The following is a 23,685-nucleotide window of genomic DNA, read 5'->3' on the forward strand; positions in this document are numbered from 1 at the left end:
TAGACTCTTCTTCCACCTCCCAAACTTTGTAAGGAGATGTAATCTACCTGTATAGCTTAGGCTACTGCAGCAGTGATCAATATGAAGAATGCAGTAAATTGTTGGAAAACTTACTGTAACAGTAGATGCTTGAATGATCGCTGCTGCTGTAGCCACTCCCTTGCTTCTTGGTGTTTTGTGTGGACTTTTATTCATTTATTTTTGTTCCTGAGATTGTCTTTTCAGGCTTCAGCCTCCTCCTCTCGGTTGGTATGAAAGCACTGAAGGGCTTGATTTCAGTCAGCTCAACTCAAGCTAACAGTTTGGGCTTATAGAAGGTGCTCTGAAGCTTTGGAAGCTGGTCAGCTGTTAATCCCTGCAGGATATAACCCATTTCGTTTAGGCTGCTGCAGCAGTGATCATTCGAATGTCTACTGTTTTGGTAAGTTGACTTACACAGCTGTACTTGCCTTAGCTCCATACACAGGGAAGGGGTTAGGATAATAAAGTAAATGTCTTCATTTCTGAGGATGATTCTGAAGGCAACAACAACCCTTATGACTGCCTAAATGATGGTCCCTTTCCCATGTTCTTGCTTTAATGGATCTGGGTCTATCCCCAGCACTAAAGAGCAATTTACTGGGGAGGATCGCTGGTCAGCTGGCATGGGACAGCAAGCATGTAATGGAGGGCAGTAAATCAGTTTTTAAATTTGTTTATTCTAGTGCTGTGTTTCTTAAAATATATACAGGTAATCAAGTTTGCTAGAGTAATGTATACTGATTTTTGAGTAGTGTGTGTTAACAGCTGTAATATAGTAGTATAACATCTTAACACCAACATATCAATTGCATGTTTTCAGATAGCCTTCTACCTGTGAGACGATGCTTACAACTTTTTGTATGGCATTGTCATACTTGAATTCCTTGTCAACGTTTGCTTAGAGGATCTCAAAGGCAGGTTTTTTTTTCTGTAGTGTTGCACACACAATATGCTGAGCACAGATTTGTCACTTTCATCCTGTTTACAGTTCTTGTGAGAAATGGTCATATGTCATTAAGCAGTGTTAGGTTAAAATAATTAGGAATGCGTGTATACAGGGGAGACGGGAGAATACAGACTGATTTTGATTTTTATGGACAGCAATTCTTTAGCTGCTCTTTTAAATTATGTTGCCCTACAAGCCAAGTGTTCTGGATGCATTTTAGGCCGTCTCCCTGACCGTTTACTTGACGTTTCTCCCAGTCATACATGACACACGCAAGCCTTTTGCTCCAAACTGGGTACCATGATCTGGGGAATGTACAGTTATTGTCAGAAGAAATAAACACCTGCATGTCAGTCAGGATTCATCATTTGCTAATACCTCTAAGAAAAAGAGAGGGCTGTGCTTTGAGACATTCTCAATTTATTATAAACTCCACATCTTTACCTAACAGTATACTAGAAACTAATTTGAATTTAGGGGGTACTGTACAGCAAATTAATAACAGTAATAGCCAAAACAGTCTGTGGAGGCTTTTATTTACAAGTGACACATCTTTGAGAGTTTTAAAGAACTCATTCTCCAGAGTCATTATGGCCAGTGTGACTTCATGGAAGTCAACTAAATAACATTAAAAAGGCAGTGTTAAGTTAGTTATGATAACATTGTGATACTGTCAGATAAAGTAATATATCAAGTGCTGGTCTGAATTACCTTGAAGGGCTAATATAAGTGACATGTTCGCAGACACAGAAATATGAAGCAAGGGATTTAAACTGACTACTTATTCATAGGATCATAGGATATACAAGACAATTTAACCAGAGGCCATGTGCACCTTGCCAATAACCATCATCAGACTCTACCATCCCTCTCAAAAAGGGAAAAGCCTGAAAGTCCTAGAGACTTGAGACTTATGGACTAAATTTAAGGGTCCAGTTCCCTAAGCTATGTTTGTAGCACAGCAAGGAATTGCACTGCTTGACCTGTAGAAAGAGCCTTTTCCAGAATGGAGGGAGGTACTGGGTGATCCTATCCCTCCATCTAGTTTTATTTATTTTCTGATGTAGGTTAAGATCACTTGTTCTAGTGCTGGCTGTGTTTGATTTATTTAGAAAAAGAAAGTCAAAAGATTAGCAGAATCCCTGAGGGAATCGCAGGTCCCCCCAAAGAACCTATACAACACTGAGCACAGTGATAACGATTCCCCCTCTCTACTGATGGCTAAAATTTTTGCGGCCAGAGATAATTTTTGTTAGGAATGTCTGTGCATTTTTTCAAGTTTCTTGAGTCATGTAAGATGCATGCTAAAGAGTGCATTATGGGTATGACCAGGTCAAAGTATAAGGGAGCAGTGATCTCCTTGATTTAGAATAGGTGCCTTTGGCAATAAGTTCTGAGATTTATAAGGATATCCTAACTACAGTTGCCACTTGGTGATCAAAGAAAAGGGAGCTATCAACCCAAGTTCCCAGGTTTCTTAATTACTGACTCACTTGATACAGTGGTGCTATTGATGCAGTTTGAAGCAATTTGCAGTTTCCCAAAATGAATAATAATGCATGTCTTGGCATTTAGTTTGTCCTTTTTTGCTGCATCAGGTGTTGACTGATGTTAATTTTGAAGGTTACAAGTATCTTGGGTTGATTTGATATCTACACCCAGTTTTCATCATCAGCATGTTTGATTAACCAGAGGTCAGAGTGGTAAATGTCAAACAGGAAGCGGGCAAACAGATCTCTGGCAAACAGGAAGGGGGCTTAGATGGATCCCTGGCAGACTCCACTGGAACAGTCATTGAGCGAGGGGGCACCAACTCTGCAACATACCTTATTTCCTTGAACCAATTTGCTATCGATCTTGCCACACAAAGATCTATGTTTAATGCCATAAACTTAAGATTCTATCATGTGGTATGGTACTTATTGCCTTGACCAAAGCAAGACAGCCAATATGAAGTGTGTGCTCATTATCCACAACCTGTGTAACATTTTCAAAGAAGCTCATGAGTGAACAAGCATAAACTATCTTGAAAGCCAGATTGCTGTGGGTTGAGCCTAATCAGATTTTTGATATCCGTAATGATGTGCTGAATAGCTTTACAGGTAAGAATCAGAAAGTTGTTTGGTGTATAGTTCCTGGGGTCCATGGTGGGTTCCCCCTTGTAAAGGAGCAGGTGAGCCAGGATTCAGGGACGTAACCTGTAGATAGCTTTAGATTAAACTGCTTAAAGAGGGGATTAGTGAGCTTTTTTAATACTTTATTAGGCAACCTGGTATAGTCTCTGGACTCATGGAAGAAGTGATTTTTGATCTTTTTGAGAGCACCATAAAGATGTCATCCTTGGTTGTGTGTGTGTGTGTGTGTGTGGAGACTGACTCAATAATGGCTAAAATTAGGATGATGGCTTCAAGGGAAAAGTTGTCCGAAAACTTGTTTGCTAGTTTAATGTATTTTGGGTTTGAGTAGGAGGCACCATTATAGAAAAGTTAAGAGCAGTGTTGTGAATTTTCTAAATTTTGTAACATAACTCAAGGAGGACTTGTAGTATAGCTACCCTTTTCCCCATTTCATAGTTTAGTACTGGCTATCTGCCCTGGGGCATTTATAAGCCTAGCCATAGTGGTGTGGCTTTCGCCACCCCATGTAATGGTACAAAAGTGTACAGAATAGATTTAGAATACTGTGCCTCTGTCTAGTAGTGACACAGTGAAGACCCCCTTACATAATAGAATTAGTTTACTGTGCCTCTGTCTAGTAGTGACACAGAGATGACCCCTGGGGTAAACCTACGATCTCCCATCCACTCATCAAGATTTCTCTTGGAGAGTCAGTGAGGGGCTCTGCCTAACATGAACTGGGATTCTGTTCCAGAGTATGGGAAGCCTCTGAGTTATGAATCTGTCCCTCCAGCATGTCCTATTCATATTTGTGCTGAGGTTTAAATCTTTAGCTCTCATGGTTCTGATGGATTTGGATTAATTGAGGTGGAGCATGTCCATCAATTCCTGATTGGACATGGCCTTGTACGTCAGGCACAGATCACCTCTGAGTTGGCGGTATGCTACTGAATAGCGCTGGAGTTTCTTTAGTCTGGCAGCATATGACATATGTTGGAGACCCTTGATCCTCTTGTTGAGGTACTTTTGGGGTCTCTCTAGCTGTTGCAAGTGCCTGGTGAGGTACATGCCAAATGGGGCATTGTACTCAATCATGGGCCTGATAAGGGAGGAGTATAGGGGTACAATGACCTCTTTTGATCTGGATGTGTATCCCTTCATGATAAGGTGGGCAAGGTAGAAAGTTTTTCTTACCACTTTGGCAATGTGGGTGTCAAATGAGAGGTCACTATCAACTTGGGTCCCCACGTCTCTGATTACTTTTTCCGTACTCAGTGGGTTACTGTCTATGTGATAATTTGTGGGTACTTTGTTTTTCCCAAAGGGGATGACTATACATTTTTTGGCATTTAGTTTAATGCCATGACTCCGGCACCAGTTGTCCGTTTCAGTGAGGCCTTTCTGTAGGATGTATGTGTCAGCTGGTGTATCGACTATGGCACCTAGTTTGCAGTCATCTGCGAACTTTGTCAGCCACAACCCTCCCATGTTTGCTTTCACATCTGAGAAATAAATGCCAAACAAGAGGGGTCCCAGGACAGAGCCCTGTGGGACACCACTTGTGATTGGCTTTGAGTCTGACATGGCTCCAGCGATTTTGACTTTATGGGTTCTATCCTTTAGCCAGTTTGCAACCCATCTTGTGACATATGGATTTACATTTAAGCTGTTGAGCTTGTCTATGATGCCAGAGTGGGGTATTGTGTCGAAAGCTTTAGCCAAGTCCAGGTAGGCTGTATAGACTGCTTTGCCCTCATCAATGTGGCTCTAGTGACTGTTTCAAAAAAGTTAGCCAGGTTCAAAAGGCAGGATCTGCCCTTTACAAAGCCAAACTGGGTGGGATCAAGTGTCTATAAGTCCCCAATGTCTCTGTTTGAGTTCCATAATGATTCTTTCCATAGCTTTGCAGACCAGGCTGGTTAAGCTTATGGGGCAGTAGTTACCAGGGTCTGTAGAGGTGCCTCCTTTGTGGAGTGGGACTACTGTTGCTGTACGCCAGTGTTCAGGTACATATCCTGTAGTAAGGCTAAGATTAAATAGCATTTTTATGTGCGGGTTTAGCTCCTCTTGGAGTTCACATAGCACGCAACCCGGGATACCATCAGGTCCCATTGATGCTGTGTTTTTAGCTTTGCTGAGGGCGGTTCTCACCTGGACATCTGAGATGACAGGGAGGTTACATTCAGCTGGGATAAGTATTTCTTCTTTTGGGGGTGAGGGAGGGGAGAAATTTGCACTGAATCTGTCTGCCAGAATGTTGGCAATATCTGTGGGTTCAGTGTATTTTTTGTCATTGTGAACTAACTCTGAACATATCTGAGGGTTTCCGCCCAGGTTTCTAACATAGCTGAAGAAGGCCTTGTGGTTATCTTTAGTGTCCATAGCGATTTTTCTCTCAAAGTTGGCCTTGGATGTTTTTATGAGAGAATGTAGCTTTCTACTAGTGCTGATCAGAGATGCCTTCTCTTTATGGGATTTTGCTCTGTCATGCAGTAGCTTCCTTCTTTTGTTATACAATTTGTTTATGGCTGGGGTCCACCAGACAGGATGCCTGCCCTTGGTGGAGAGGGTCTTGGTTTTATTTGGGATTGCATGATCCATGCATTCTTGGAGATGTCCGTAGAAAGCATTTGTGAAGGATTCTGCATTGTGGGATGTGGTTTCCACTGACCAAGTGGGCTTAAAGGATACCATCTCAGTTTTAAGAAGTGTAAAGTCAGCTTTTGAGAGGTTTTTCACTGTAGTCTTTTGTGTTGGGGGTGGAGGTGGGATATGTATATCCAGGGTGATTAGTTTGTGGTCAGATCTCAGTAGTGAGGGGTATACCTCTGGTGTGGAGCACTTTGCCCACATGTTTGTGATGATCAGGTCTAGTATATTATCTCCCCTTGTGGGAGAGGTGACTAGTTCCATTGCATTTGAATTTATGAATTCCAGGAACCTTTGGGCTAGGGTGTTTGGGCTAGAATAATGCACCCAGTCTATGTTAGGGTAGTTGAAGTCTCCCAATATGATAGTGTTTGGTGAGACATTCATATCCTCCAATGTCTTCAGGAAGGCTGAATGGGGTTCCTGAGATTGGGAGGGTGGTCTGTAACATGCTACCAGTTGTATAGCAGTTTTGCCTATGGTTAGTTGCACCTGGATGGTCTCTGATGCTTCATGTGTTGCCACTAACCTGGAGGTGTGGGTGTCCTTGATGAATATGGACACTCCCCCTCCCTTTTTGGTTTGGCCCGAGTTTTGGGGCCGAAAAGCATGATACGAGGTATAGCCTGGTAGCGCTGGGGTGCTCTCAGGAGCCTTGAACCAGGTTTCAGTTACTGCACAGACATCAATGTTCTCCATACTGAGGAGTGCTTCGAGAACCTGCATCTTGAGATTTAGACTTCTGGCGTTGAGCAGCATTACCCTTAATTTTTTTCCATTTTTGTTTTCTAAGGAGGTGGGTTTGTCTTTTGAGCCTTGCCTAAAAAAGGCACTATGAGGGTGGCAAGAGCCTTAGCCAATATCCGGAAGCCCAGTGGTGACAGATGCAAGCCGTCCCTTACGAAGCATCGTGGCTTGTCCAGCATGTCATCCCAAGCAGACAGACATTGGATCCCCCTAGAATGACACCAGTATTTGAGCCAATTATTAAAGCTGATCATCTTGTCTTTGTATTGTGGCATCATTCTTGGTGAGGGCAAGATGCTGCTCAGGGTCAGGGTCATACCAGCCTGGGCTACATAATCAGAGAGCTCCTCTGTCTCTTTTCATGTAGTCCAGGGAGGTACGTCTCCGGTCATTCACGCCGGCATGGACAATGATGGAGTCATATTTGTACTTGCTTTGGAGTGACCTGAGTGCGTGTATTATGTGGCGGATCCTAGCTCTCGATAGGCAGCTCACCATTACCCTCCCCTTGTTCAGCCTGATAAGTGGAACGTCAGTGTGTCTGACTATAGAGTCACCTATTACTAGTGTATCAGGCATGGTGTTTGGCCTTAAGGGCTGTGATTGTTTGACACACTGATTTATTGAAGTATGTGTTGCATGTGTTATGTTTTGAGGTAGTGGATTTTTGGGTGTCTGCTTTGGGAGCCTCTGTTGTTTTGGTAAGTTTTTTGTTAGAGCCTCCGAGTATGTCTTTGTGTTATTATGTGTTTGGTTTGCAGTTGTGGTAGGTCTATGTGGGACTGGGTTTGGTGTGTGTGTGGTTACCTTCTCCTCCTGTCTGGTCTTGCCAGTCCTGAGTTGAGAGAGTTCAGCCTCCAGTTTGGCTATATAGTTGCACCTCTCACATGTATTTGTGTTTGTTGGGAGGAGAGGGTTGTCTGTGTACATGAGACAATTGTACAATTGTCTCAAGACTCCCAGATTAACCAGCTGAACCGGAGAGGATGCTAGTAATCTACCACTCGACATGCTAGAATATTATAAGGGAGTGCTGTGCCTTTAAGGGAAGTGGGTACTCACAGGGAAGGTAGATGGATGTAGTGCTTACTTTAGTTAGCGAGTGCTTACTTAGAAGAGAGGTTTTGAGAACAAGTGCTAGGCTTATAATAAAGCGATTAGACTGATTATTATAAGAGTAGAGCTTTCTTAAGGGAAAATTTGAAGAGCAGACTTGGTGGAGTCAGAAAGCTTAACCTTGTTTAACCGGCGCAAACGCGGATTTTAAACAGGGAACTTCAAAAGAGCTAGAAATGGTCCAAAACAATCAATTACTACAAGCTCTTGTGCTGAGGCCACTCCTTCAGGGACAGATAGGCTGCTCAAGGCTCCCCACTCCCACTGGTGAGCAAAGAAACTTCCTTCTATCCAAGTAAGGCAATGGACAACACAGGAACTACACCACAGCCCAGAATACATCAAAGCCTGTATACTGGTCTAAACTAGTCGAGGAGAGGCGGGAAAACAAGGATTTTTTTTTTTTTTTTTTTTTGAGATAGAAAGCACACAGAAATGCAGGAAACAGTAATAAATCAGTTACACAGGCTAGCACACTTTACTGGGCAGCCTCAACAGTTAAATTTAACAAACAAACAACTTTCGACCAATTTTCGACTAAATAAAACTTTTAAGTGCAGATAATATATAATGCAACAAACAGTTAAAACAGTTTAAGCTTGTTCAAAGTAAGCAAGACAAGGTATTCCAGGTAAAAAACAGCAAAAAAATACTTGATGGAAAGTAGTCACTTTTCTCAGTTCTCTGCTGCTAGGACCACTCTGCAGGACCACGAGGAGCTGTTTCTGAATAGTATAGCCAGAAAAAAACGCTCAGAGGCGTATTTTAAACAGGGAACTTCAAAAGAGCTAGAAATGGTCCAAAACAACCAATTACTACAAGCTCTTGTGCTGAGGTCACTCCTTCAGGGACAGATAGGCTGCTCAAGGCTCCCCACTCCCACTGGTGAGCAAAGAAACTTCCTTCTATCCAAGTAAGGCAATGGACAACACAGGAACTACACCACAGCCCAGAATACAGCAAAGCCTGTATACTGGTCTAAACTAGTCGAGGAGAGGCGGGAAAACAAGGATTATTATTTTTTTTTTTTTTTGTTTTTGAGATAGAAAGCACACAGAAATGCAGGAAACAGTAATAAATCAGTTGCACAGGCTAGCTCACTTTAGTAGGCAGCCTCAACAGTTAAATTTAACAAACAAACAACTTTCGACCAATTTTCGACTAAATGAAACTTTAAGTGCAGATAATATATAATGCAACAAACAGTTAAAAAAACAGTTTAAGCTTGTTCAAAGTAAGCAAGAGAAGGTATTTCAGGTAAAAACAGCAAAAAATACTTAAATCAGGAAAGTAGTCGCTTTTCTCAGTTCTCTGCTGCTAGGACCACTCTGCAGGACCACGAGGAGCTGTTTCTGAGTAGTATTTGCTAGCTTAAGATCATGGGATGCTGTACTGGTCTTTATGATTGCCTTCAGTTTATTTATTTGTATTATATTCATGCAGAGAAGTCCTAATCCCACATGGTAATTTGTGCAGTTACTTTCTTCTGTTAAACAGCTTGTTTATATTGACTGACCATCAGGTGGTTTGTTTTTGAATTTACCACTATATTTGGTTTTATTGGGGGTCTGTCAGTCCCATGCATTTGTCTAAATGGGCAACTGTGGACTTTGTGGGCAAATGTAGAGATTTCAGCATATAATTTTAGAAAGATTTGACTTTTTGAAGTCTCTAGAGAGAATGGTATTGATTACCAGGGGAGTGGGTGTTCTGATGGCAAAGGTAATTAGTTGGTAGTCTGACATAACAAATGAGAGGATGGCCAGGGGAGAGAACTGCCAGGTGTGAAGTACGTGAGTCAAGAATATTCCCACCCCTGATGGGACTGAAGACTAGATGATCCAGGGAGTTCTTGTTAACCCAATTCAAGAAGCACTTGGTAGTTTAGGAATATCAGTATATGGAGGGATAGTTGTACTCACAAAGGATTACTGAGACATTGAATATAAGGATATTTTCAGGTTTTGATTGTGTGGGACCATGAATGGGGGATCAGTAACAAAGCTATAAGTTGAAACCTTGACTTTCTGTAAGGTGAGCTGGTGTTCTGTGAGCTCACACTGGATATCGCCTTTGAAGTGATACTGTCAGACAAACACTGAGACCCCACCACAGTTACCAGTGGGTTTACAGGCATGGTAATCACAAAACCCATGTATAGAAGGAGTGACATTCCAGATGTAGAAGTGCCTTCAGTTTAGGAAATTATGACTCTTTGACAGTCCAAACATCTACTTTTATGTCTAATTTGAAATTCCATTTGTTTATTAGGTTGAAATGTTAGACTCTGTCTAAAAAAGGCACAACAGGGACAGCAAAGGCATTGACTACTATGTGGAAACCCTTGAATGAGAGGTATAGCCCATCCTTTGCAAAGCAAGTAGAACTGTTGATCATCTCATCCCAGGGCAAGATGAACTGCCTCCTCCTGGAATGACAACAGCTACTTAGCCAAGTGTTGAACCCAGTTATCTTTTCCATGAATCTCAATGACATTCTTGGTAAAGAGAGGCTACCACTCAAGAGCCAGAGTCTTATCCTTGACTGATATTTGCACAGTAAGCTTCTGCATGTCCCTCATGGGTTTTTGCACTAATCACTTACTTCCACCGAGACTACCATTAGGTCATAGTCATACATGCTTGCAGAAAGGATCTTGGAAAAAACATGTACCTTGGCAGGACACTAAACATCGAAAGTGTGATGAGAGACTTAGGGACACAGGTGGACAGTGGTCTCACTTTCGATAACCACATTGCCACAATAGTCAGGAAATCCTTCTATGTGGCACACCTCATCACTAAGGGCTTTTCATCCAGAAAAAAGGAGGTCATTGTCCCACTGTACTCATCCCTCATTAGACCCATTATACAGTATAATGCCCCGTTTGGTATGTACCTCACAAGACATCTGCAACAGCTTGAAAGGCCACAGAAATACCTCACTAAAAAAATCACAGGCCTAAAGTAGATGCCATATACTGACCGTCTAAAAAAAACTCCAGCTATAGTCTGTGGCACATCGTCTACTCAGAGGCGATCTCTGCTTAACATACAAGGGCATGTCAAACCCTGAGCTGTTGGACATGCTCCACTTAAAGAAATCCCAATCCCTCAGAGCCACATGCTCCAGGGATCTAAACCTTGTCATCACAATGAACAAAACATGCTGGAGGGATAGGTTCCTGACCCAGAGACTCCCCATACTCTGGAATAGACTGCCCATACATATCAAGCAGAGCGCCTCATTGGCCCTCTTCAAAAGGAACCTTGATGATTGGATGGGAGATTGGAAATTCACCCCAGGGATCATGTCAGTTGCCCTGCTAGACAGGGGCCTGGAGAAGTAAATATTGTGGGAAGAAATATCCAGGGAATTGTTATGGCTAGGCTTGCATAGGCCCTAGGGCCGATAGCTTAGTACCAACCTATGAGAGACCCTGATATGTCTGCAATCCTGACACCTGAGACCTAACTGTAACCCTGTCCTTCAGCCTAGAGTGTGCAGGTCTAACAATGGAGTCAGTTTCTAAGATGTTTCCAGAAGCTGGTTTATGCACACTATATATGATAGTGGTGTGTTTGTGACATACTGATGAGTGGGTGTATTTGGAGGGTTTCAGTGACGCCTCATCTTAAGAGGTCTAGGAGGCCTGGGTAGTGATATTTTTTTAGTGTCATCAGTATATATCAGTCTTGTGTTGTGGATTTTTCTTGTGTCTGGGTTTGACAGTGTAATTATAACTGTATGCCTCTGAGTGGGAGAGAGATGCATCCATATTTGCTAGACATATACATCCCTCACAGATAGAATTGAGTAGGTTGATTAGGGGTTTATTTTCAGTGAGCATGAGCCAATTCTTTCACTGCTTGAAGATAACAGATGCTAGAAGGCTGACGATAAAGGGAGAGCAGTCTGTTATCTTTGCATGATGTCCTCTGCATTTTGTTGTTAAAAATTTAAAGGGAATAAAGAAAATACCAAGGGAGTGTTAAGGGAGGGGGGGGGGGGACTGCTAGGTCTGATCTCATTATTTTGAGCTACTCACACACACGCACGCACACACACACACACACACACACACACACACTTGCACAAAGGGTAGAAGATTTTGCCAAAATAAGCATAATACATTTTGGCCTAGAGCACAATAGTATCCACTGCTTGTGAAATGAGAAGATGTTATTGCAGTATTAAACTGATAAAAATTTCACACCCTCACACTACTTACTATTCAGCTACAACTGTTGTGGCAGTAGAAAGAATGCAAAACATTTGAGCCAATAGACCACAGCTACCTAGAAATAGCAATTAAACTACTGTCACTACTCTAAGACAGCCTCCACACCAGGCCAGAACGGGCTGTTATCAAGATATATTTGAAATGGTAATTACATGAAATAAAACCGGTAAAAATAGTATGAAAACAGCAGACGTAGCAAAACTTTAGGTGCAGCGTAAAGAACAAAAATGACCTTTCCAAATCTTCTGATGTATCAGAATTCCAGGAAAAAACATTTTACAAGTTCCTCAGTGAGTGCACTATATACTATCTTTATGGAAATTTTAAGTACCAAGTTTAATAGAGAGGTCAGATGTTTGTTGTGTTTAAAATTTGATTATATGTGACTAAGCCTGGTTTTACAAGGGATAAAAGGATGTATTACATCTGGGGCATTTGGGTGATACTTTTGTGAAATCTTTTCATATCGGTCTCGCAACAGGTTCGTTTCTGTTCCACAATAAACCACTTAATTTTATCATGTAATGCTAGGAAGTTATCCCGAAACATTTCTGAATTTCAAAATGTAGCCTTTTTGAAAGTGTGGGTATTGTTGTTATAACAGATGCATGGTTTGGCCCTGTTAACCTGTGTCCTATCAAAAATATTTTTGGGTCATCCTAATTTTAGGAACACCTGAAGCAGAGATGTCTCTGATTTGACTAAAATTCAGTTTTCCATTGTGTGCAGTGCTCAGTTTTATCAGAGTTTGGTATTAATTTACCCAAGTGAGAATAGAACACCTTGGGTTTTTACAACAGTTCCAGTCTTATACCAGATGTAAATGATGACTTTACGAATGTACTCGCTGATGGTATCAAAAATTATCATCTCGTATTACAAGTCATCTTAATCTCCTCCCACAGTGATTTGACTTTAATTTTTTCTTCTGTAGTATTCAATATAAACATTTTGGAAGCTGTCACCATTCATGGATGGTGTCAGAATGTGTTTTTTCTAACTAGGGTTTTCACCATATTGCATATTACTTTGACACACCCGAGTATAAATGTGCTGAGTACCCGGAGAATTCTTCCTCTTGGTAATTTCAACCCATCAAGGTATACATATCTCTAAAGCCTTATTCAGTGAAGTACATCAGAAAGGTAAGGTTTAATGAAATGTTATAGGGCAGGTTACAGTGTGATATCCAGTGCAATTCAAGATTTAAATAAGGATCTGAGTGGTCTGTCATGTAACAACAAATGTCATCTGTGGGGGCAAAATGAAGTGGTATGGACTGTGCTACAGTTCAGATAATGGCACCCTGGAAGCACAGGTGAAGATTAGTTTAGTTCAAGGGTTTCGGTTTATTAATGAAGGAGCTGTGTGTATATTGGGCTTTATCCTTATCTAGGTATAAAGAGAAAGGGACAGAGAGAGATTGAATAGAGTTACCAAAGTGGGGTGGCCAAGGCATTTCCCTTTAGGCTGTCTTTCTAAAAGAAGACACTTGTCATTATCAGTAACAGCAACAAAGTCTTTTATTGTGTTAAGAAGGCAGTATTCCAGTCAAACATTTCATCACAGTAGCTTTGCAAAGGAAAGGGTGTTTCAGCATCATATTGTTCAGCTCCAAATTATCCTTGCACCCTTGTATATTGTTTAACTAATGTTACCTGCCCTGGTATACCTAAAGAACTAGCATATGAAGTACTTCAAGAATGTAATACTGACCCCTTAAACTTCTGCCAAAGACTACCTGCTTATGTAGTTAACAGTACAGGGATTTAAAGAATGGTTTCTAGATGAAATAAAGCTTTACCTAGATGCCAATAATGGAGTGGTTTCAGATATTATCATATGGGACACTTTAAAGGTAGTTTTACATGGTAAAGTCAAAAGTTGGCATACAAAAAAAAGGAAAGAGTGGGATAAAAAACTAGTAGACGTACAAAAAGAAATTGATGAACTAAAACTTGCATCAAATGACAAATCTGCATTAGCTGACATATATAAACTGAACAAGCAATATCAGGATGTCATGCTGCATAAAATATCAACAAATCTGGAAAAAATCAGATTACAACCCTACTCAATTAATACCAAGAGTATGCACAGGGTTGAGATTAGATCTAAACATTTAAATGAAAAAAGTCACATAAAAGAAATAATGTACACTAGAAATTTATTTATTTATTGCATTTGTTAACCGGGTGATGTCCCACTGGGCTAGGAGCCCGTTTTCAGCAGAGACCCTGGGAGAAAAGTTCCACAATAACAGTATAAGCATACAGAATATATATCCAATACATTACAGAAGATACAGGATTAGAGTTGGGAACCGGTAATGCTGACATGATACTAAGGCTAAAAGCAGAGTGGAAAAATTACAGAATACAGTCAGTACAACTTCAATTGCAATCACAGTAGAAAACCTGCAAATAACAGTGAGAGGATTCTGTATACAGAAGTATAGTTAAATAATAACAGTGAACAAAATATATGATAAGTTATTACAGCTTACAAAGACATTGACTGGATAGGTGAAGTTTTAAGAGTTTTTTGAATTCTTGATAATTAGGGTTTTGTGTGATTGGCTGAGGAAGTGTGTTCCTCTATTCCTACAAAATTGCCAAACTATGGAAGTCGCCATGTTGGTTGTGGGTGCGGGACACCTGTAGCATCAGTTTATCTGAAGATCTGAGGGCCCTAAGACTGAAACTAGGTTGGAGAAGGTTAACAAGAGCAGGGAGATTGCTGGGTTAGTGGATAATTTTGTGGGCCATAGTGAGCTGATCGAGGGATAACAGGTTAAGGAGTTTGAGCCATTTGAGCTGAGAGAGAGCAGTACAGTGGTGGGTCCTGTATGGGAGACTGGAGGCAAATTTGGCATTTGTGGTGTAACAGGATTCTAGGTTATTGAGGTCAGACTTGCTCAGGTTTGTGAATACGAGAGGGAGACATAGAGGAGTGTAGAGAGCAGATGTGACTGAGCAGTGGCTAGTCTAGAGCTGTGGGTTAGGAAAGGTTTTGCCCTATAGAAGGTGCCAAGTTTGATATGAACTTTTTTGATTTTTAGAGAAATATGTTTGTTGAATTTTAGATTTTCATCTATTGTGACACCAAGAAATTTTGTTTGGTTGGTGGGGTCTATCCCGGTACCATTTGAGAAGAGAACTGAGAGAGGGGACTGGCTTGAGATGGATTTTTTGTTATTGAAGACTATTACCTTAGTTTTGTTTGGGTTTAGAATGAGTTGGCATTCAGAGAGGTGCTTTTCTGTGTCTTGAAAGGATACTTGCATTTCTTCTTGAAGTTCTTTGTGTGAGGGGGCTGAGCAGATGAGTATAGCACCATCTGCATATTGGACAATGGAGGCCAGTTTAGTTGCGGAGTTGAGATTATTAGTAAATATGCTAAAGAGGAGAGGGGCAAGTATTGAACCTTGAGGTATGCCGAGAGAGAGAGCGGGGGGGGGGGGATAAGTTGTTTTCTCATTTAGTTGCTTGCTGGCAGTTGGACAGGTAGCTGTGGAGCCAGGACAGGGATAAGGAATTGAGGCCATAGGATGAGAGTTTGTTAATCAGACTATCAACATTACAGATCTAAAATATATCTTGTGTTTTAAAAACCATTACAAGAGTATTAATAATAACTCATCTACAAGTGATAATAAAAGTATTGACAACTTTTTTGCTAATAATCAAAAGAAGCTGTCCAAACACAATACTAATAACAGAGACAAACCCTTTTCCTTTAAAGAATTAAAGGAACAAATAAAAAATCTTAAGACAAAAAAGACACCAGGGCTGAATTGTCTAATGCCGAAATTTTACAAACTCTTACCTGATAACATTTTGAAAATCTTATTCAATGCATTTCAAGAAGTTAAAACTACAGTAAACATCCCTCCATCATGGAAATATTGTCATCTCTCCCATCCTAAAAGCAAATAGAGCCCAACATTTGCACATAATACAGGTCAATTTATTTGCTTAACATTGATTGCAAGATATTCATATTTATCTTGGCCGACAAATTAAATAATATTCTTTCAATATTTAATTCATGAAACCCAAACCGGGTTTATCAAAAACAGAAAGGTACAACAGTCTAATTAGATTACTGTCCTTTAGACTTAGCAAGCAAGAAAAAAATGAGCTTTCTGTTTTAAGCCTTGATATAGATTAAAGCTTTCTACTCCCTAAGGTGGCCATATCTGTTTAAAGCTCTGCAAAAATACAGTTTCTCCCCAAACTTTATAAGATTAATTAGTCTATAGCCTATGTAAAGATTGGATCTTATCTAGCCCATTTGAAATAGAGGTACTAAACAGGGGTGCCGCCTCTCCCCATTACTCTTTGCCTTGGCTATTGAGCTTCTTGCAAAGTATATTAGAAGTAATGACAACGTTAAAGGATATAACGTGTCAGACAAATTATCCCGCAAAATACAACTGTTTGCTGATGACCTACCAATGACTTCTAATGATACTGAAAATTCAATAGATCACCTATTACATAATCTAGACTTCTTTGCAAACATATCTGGTCTAAAAGTCTCACAACAAGACTCGGGCACTTCTAGTGAATAAAAATGTTACTATGAAACTTGGATCAGACAGAGACATAAACTGGGAGGGCATGCATATTAAATATCTAGGTATCATTGAATCTAATTATAAAAGATCACTCGCATCTAATTACCAACAACTTATAAACTCAATTACTAGCCTAATTGACAGTTGGAACAGATTTCACATTTGAAGACAGGCTAAGTTTAATCAAAATGATACTGTTATGTAAAATCTTATTTATTGGCCAAGCTCTAATAATTCCCCCATCTGTCAAAATTAAACAGAAAATTAATAACTTATTACTCAGCTTCCTTTTGTATCCCAAACAATAAGCATTTCCCTTCTCTGGCACACCACAAGCTGGGATGAAGGGAGGTTTAGGGTTTACAAATATTGATTTTTATTTAAACTCCACATTTATTAACATAGTGTTGGAATAATAATCCTTATACGTCATATTGGAACTCAATAACATGATGCCTTCTAAACAGTAATAGGACATTGCTTGAACCATATACTCAAATACATGCAAATACCTTTATATGGATTTTAAAAATATACATTCAAATTGAAAGGTCAAAACTTGTTCTCACACCTCTTATAAACCAAATATTGCTGTTTAAAAAGCTTATGTTTTCTAGTCAATTAAGAATTTATTAATGGTTTCCTGTTTACATAAATGAATACTTGATATCTTTTGATACTCAGAAAATGTTAGAATTTAAGAAGGGTGACCTATTATGTTGGAATCAATTTCTCTCGGCTAATAAAATAAGTTCTGCAGAATATTTAATCAGCAGATATAGTTTGTAAAATTGCAATTGGCTGGACATCCAAACTTGTAAGGATTTTTTTTACATACTAAGCTTGTACCCTCATTAGAGGCATAACATGAGTAATTTAAAAATCTAGGATTTTCTCTCAACAATTATTAATCGCTTACCCAAGAACACTTTATACATATCTGTAATTTATAAAATTCTCAGAAATGATTTTAACAAAACAGATGTTTCTTTTTGGAATTATTCTAGTGAAGTTAATAGACAAGTATTCTCAGAAAAAGATTAAAAAAAAACTTTTACAGTCTGTGAAGGAATCCACATCTTCCCTGTTCTGGTGTGTATATACATGGACATTTTTACATAGATGTTTTTTCATCCCACATAGACTAATAATAATATGCAAGAAAGATGAAATGCTGGGGACGTGGACACCCTGATGCTGACTGGATACATACGGTTAATTGCAAAATAATTTCCCCATTTTAGTTGGACTTTAAATATCTTTGTAAAGCTCTTTGGAATGACACAACTGTTTAATTTCTGACTCCCTTATCCTTTTCAATGTTCCTGAAGTCATTCCTAAAAAAACAAACATTTTTACTATGGTTTATCCTCTCTATAGCAAGGAAAATTGTTACTAAAAATTGAAAATCCCAGTCTACTCCTGTCTTTAAAGTTGAGTTTATTCATCTTGTGAAATACATTTGCAAGAATGAGATTGCTACTATAAAATCAAAGACTAACAACACAACTCATCACTTAACTGCTTGGACAAAATTGTCTAATCTGTTAGAGAAATATTAAGTATTCTCCTATGTATATTGCTTTTTTAGTTGTTATGGACATTGTATATAATAGATTGTGTTTTCTGGTTACTAAGTTATTGTGTTATAAAATGAATAAAAACATTTTGAAAAAGAAATTAAATCTAGTGGTGTTGGATCCAGATGGCATGACATGTCTGCCACTAAAGAAATCTAGTTAGAGTTTAACCATGTTGTACCAAAAAATTCTTTATATTCTGTTTCTGCCCAAGGAATGTCAAACTGGTATTATTGTCTCTGTTTTTAAAGGTGGTGATTCAAAAGAGCTTGGATGTTATCAGTTCACCTGCTTGAGATGTATTCTTGGAAAATGATTTGGGAAAAAAAACTTAAAACTCTTCTGCTCAGCTTAGTGAGGTTTTTCGATTTCAGCCAGCATAGTTTTATAACACTGTTCTGTCTCTGAACTCTGCTTCAGTGTGCTGTTATTTTAGATGTAATTAATTTAGGTTAACATCCGATGCTATGTATCTGGATTTAACAAAAGCTTTTGATGATGTACCTCATGTTAGTATGCTTAACTAAGGCCATACAATGTCAATGTTTGTATTGCCAACTGAATTGAAAATGATCTTACTAAGTATTCCTTAAATGTAGAATTCTGTGAAGCTTGTTCAAACATTAAGGCTCTAATGTGGGGTGAGGTGGTGCTACAAAGCTCTGTGTTGGTCCTATTATTATTCAAGCTTTCCACAGTGTCTATACCTGGATGCAAGCCTATTTTTGTTGGAAGGCTGCAGATTCTTCCAAAATTCTTACAGGTACTAGACTGAGGACATTGTAGTTTACAGTCACATTTGGGCAAGTTGGCTATATGGATATTATAAAACTGCAATGAATTTTAACAAGAATAGTGGTGTAACTTATTTTGGCATATTTATCAGATTGTCCGTATGCCTTTAATGTTAAATTTATTTAGCAGGCTGGTTACTATAAAGATCTAGACATCATTAACAAAGAGCTGTCCTTCAGTTATGTTCAGTTTATTTATAAAAATAATTGCTGCTTTTTTGCTTCAACACGTTCTTTTAGGGAGTCCTGATGTACTGCTGATGATTTAATGTTGCTATAATGGAGTTGATATATTTAATACATATTCACTTTCTTGTATTTACTCAAGTATGAGTAAATAAGGAAACTTGAATGCATTTACTGAGTTTTTATGAGTAAGATTTATTCTGTCAAAAGTACACATTGTGTTAAAATAGTAGAGTTGAATTGACAATCTGTATATTGACAATTTCTGAGGAGTGACTGACAAAAGATGGTTAACAGCTTCCACAATAAGGCTGTTACCATGAACTTCACTATTGTCAAAAAAATGACCAGAATATTTGGAACAATAACTTGTTTTTTATGAGGAAAATTTCACAACCATAGTAAACGAGATGTTTTACATTTAGGTCACTAGACATCAGAATAAGTTTCAAGAGATGTCGGGGAGGGGGTGTGATGATTAAATCTAGCGCACTATCCATTTTGGTACTACACATGTAAACCATAATAGAATAGATACAAACTCCTTGATGGTTTAGAATTAGACCAAGAGTTTGACCACCATTTAATTTCGTTAGAACTCTAAAATATATTATCGCCTTGATTAATGATTTTCTTCTATCTGATTCTGTTTCCGGAATAGTTGAAATTTCTGTTTAATTACCATCCCCAAAAAGCTAATTGTTGCTTAGCTGCTAAAGGCTTTCTCCATGCTTGCTGAACTGTGTAAACAGATAACTAAATCATCAGCAAAAGAGGAAAGAATGAGAACCAAAACAGTACTTCCCATTGTAAAAGGTTTATCTTTCTCCGAGTACCACTGCAGCACTGCAAAAGGCTATGCGAGTTCCTGTTATAGAATGGACCACTATATTACTCTTTTGTTGCCCATAAACTTGTATATGAAAGGTCCTAGCCTTCCTGTAAAAATAAAGGAAAGACAAAAAACAAATGAATGCTCTCTTGATCCAACAATGCCCATGACTTTGGGTAGACAATATAAATTTATCCAGTACATGTTGTGGTATAATCTATTAAATCCAAAACCCAGGATAACCTCCCTGGGAGATCTGTTACTGTTGAATGCCATAATCAGTTTCAGTACCTCAGGCACCTGTATTGGTACATTTAGCCTGCATCTGTCCACCTTCATAAGGCTAGAAATACCTATATTAATCTACCTGCTCATCTCCTTAATGAGAAACATCCTTAATTGCTTTCCTGCAAACTTTAGCCTTCACTTAAGAGTACACAACTGCTTCCCTGCCTCATCTTCCACTGTACTTGTAAAGTAAGTATCTTTCCTTTGCATCATAGAGGGAAAATATTGCTCACTTCACACACTAAATACACAATTTTTGTATTCCTTACTGTTTAATCTTCTCACTTTTCTTCTGAAGTAATACCATCTCTAAACTTCTATGGCCTAATCCATCCTATTCTAACTGTACATATAGCTCTTGTCTCAATCACAGACACAGCTTTCTTTTTTCCTTACCCTGTCTTTTACTCATGACATGTTATGTAGCTTAAATCTAATCACTGCAACATAAAATCAACAAACAAGAGCACAAATGTTAACAGTTAATGTATTCAGCACAGTCAGAATAAACTCTCCAGTAAAGATGGAATGTAAGGGACCTTCAGAGTGGCACTTCAGTATTCACTGTCCACATCAGGGAAGGTAGCTGAATCCACAGGAGTAGGACACAGTGGACAAATGATTGCCATCCTAAAGTCTCCATCTTGTCCTAAGTGGTCTTATTTGGAAATAGAGTAGCTGGAGTTCTTGTAGTTGGTCAGGATCCAGGCATTCTAGGGTATAGAAGTTCAATAGCATCCTAAAGCCAGACATAGTTAAACCATCAAATGATGCAAATCCAATAACACATTTGCATATTTATGAAAAGTACCAGACAAGTGCTTTGTTGCAGAATTTTGCAGCTGTTGTCTAATCACATGCCATAAGCCCACAGCCGAATACATCAACAGTAGTAGAGATGTGAGGATCCAAGTGCATGGGTCACCACATCAGTCTGAGCAAGATGTTTGATTCTGGCTTTGTTCTTTAGTTATTATATTCAGTCTATAGAGAGAGTACGACAGCAGAGGCACCTGGTCCTTGACTGTTCATATGTCGTCAAGAATAAGGCACTGACCTTGCGCATGCAATGCAAACTCCAAAGGAAAAGAACTCAAAATGGCCAAAAGCTGCCGTGCACGAGCAGCACCTCAGTCTTTGGTGAATTGTGTTTTAGATAAGTTCTATCCATTCAATAAAAGATGACATCCATGCAGTTTTCCTGTTTAGGAATTGGATGCGTGATGCTGAGAAATGTGGAGATACAATTGATATCCCATTCCATTTTCTCTAAACCTGAAGAATTTTGCATATTAACCCCTCTCCCCCCAGCCAGTCTAACCTTGAATAAAAGAATTCTCTAAGCCTTTGTGATTTAATTATAACCTATGAAAAGTTTAAAATGCCCATTGTCTTTTAATTAACCTTAAATGTACCTGGCCTAAAAAGGCCTGTATATATATTTCTTCCAGCTTTACCCTTAAAGCGAGATCAATGTAAAAACTGTAATTCCCAGAGGAGCCCAAAACTAACAATCTAAAATATTAGGTCTATCAAAGCACCCACCTTTCCCTTACTGTAGATGTTCTTACTTGCAAAGCTTTCACTTAACTTAATATATCCTCCCGTTAATATCCACTTTTTTTCTATCCTTTCTGCCACAAAGAATGTTAAGGTGCGTTAATGACAGAAGCGGTACCTGCAGAAGCAACTATGGTCTAGATTGTTCATATAACTGAATTCTACTCAGACTAACCTTTGAACAACTGTAGCATATATAACTCAAATGCTCTATGCAGCTCCACACAGACAGAAATTGCCCCTGACTAACATCTAACACAAACCTTTGAAAGCCACTGTCTAATTCAAGTAAAATCAACCCTATACATTCTTCCTGCCCCATAGATCAGACCATAATAGGCTTCAAAAATATTTTGCCCTCACTTTTTCTCTGCTTTAGGTACAAAGCTGACATATAGTACACACAATGCTTTGGGTCCCTATTAATTACTCGAGCTTTTTAAAGTTTGAATGTCATATGGTCGACACCATATGATCAAACATTAAAAAGTTTGAAGGTGAAAAGCAACGGCTCTGTACGGTGCAGAATGGGAAAATTTCCTTTTTCTGCATTGAAGAGCAATCTCAGAATTGGTATATTTAAGTAGCAGGGGTGTGGGGGGTGCAGGGGGGCTTGCCCCCCCTGCTCAGAGTGTTGAGGTAAGTTTTATTATATTTTCAATGTTTCAAACTTTGCTCATATGTTGTCGAACATATGAGGTTCGAAGTTTTGAAACTTCAGATATATAATATAAACCCAACGCTTGTGTTTTTTTGTTAATCCAAACTAGCATGACCCGTTTCTTGCAGAAGCATTGTGGCTGGGAGGCTGATCATTTTGCTTTAGTCCATTTTCCTTAACATTTCTTTTGTACCACTCTGCTTTCCGTAGACTCTTATTATTCTTCTGTGGTGTCAGGCGATGCTACTGCTTTGCTTAATATACAAAAATTCACTGCTGATTTCAGCAGGATTCGTCAGTGGTTATACACCTACAGCCAAATAATCCAGTCATTCCCCACTATGTCTGCAAGAACAGCTTATTGGTAAAAATATTCATCTTGTGTTGTCAGATCCAAATTATCAAGTCATTTAAAACATGAGCCAAGAGAGTATTAACTCTGAGATGACAGAGCTTTGAGGTGAGGGAGTTTTCTATTTTACTGCGGATGTACAACTTTGGAGTCATAAAGTTGGTCTTTGGGAATGCAGTAGGCTTTCTCTCGTGTTAAAAATTTTTATTTTCATAAGTCAGTGATTTAGGGTATCAGCTGTATTGCTTCACTGTTTTAGAATGCAGTAAGTTATACTTGATAAACTGCCATGTAGCCTTTGTGCTCTGGATAACAAGTCATTCTAAAGGATAAACTGTACTCCTAAATATGAAGAGGTATCTTTTCATACCTTTATACCTCACTCCCCCTTCTTCACTCACTTCACATTTTCTCCCTGAGACTCTATCTCAATATGCTATTACCCTGTTTTTGTATGTCACTTCATATTGCAATTCCTGTTTATTTTATATTAACTTACCTTTAATTCCTCTAAACTAGCTAAAATTTCTCTAAGTATTACATAATTTTCATATAAGTTGTATCTATTCTTAACCAATGTTTTCACATTAAATATAATTTGGTATAATCATTTAAACTGTAGATTTTTTTTTACTGTATTACTTTTGAAGATTGCAAAATTATTATTAAAATGGTTTTGTAATATTGTGGATTTTTTTTCACCATACCTTCACTGAAAACGAGCACCTACCTAATCAGACTTTGACATGTCAGTAAATAACTAAAAGTAATGTTTGTTACACAGACAGGTAAACATATTAAATTATTAATATTAATATTTACTAAAGATCTGACATTCTAAGTGTGAATTTCCAGTGTCTCATAAAGATATATTTTCAGAGGATTTCTGTCCAATAGAAAAAAATGGAATACAAATACATTTATTCAAGGTTTGATTCTCTCGGTCTCCCATGGCTGCCTAAATGTTTCTGAAAACAACTTTAAAAACTGCCCTTCTGACTGCCATTCTGT

Source organism: Protopterus annectens, chromosome 13.part0 (genome assembly GCF_019279795.1).
Source record: "Protopterus annectens isolate FY-2018-M chromosome 13.part0, PAN1.0, whole genome shotgun sequence".
Classification (NCBI taxonomy): domain Eukaryota; kingdom Metazoa; phylum Chordata; order Ceratodontiformes; family Protopteridae; genus Protopterus; species Protopterus annectens.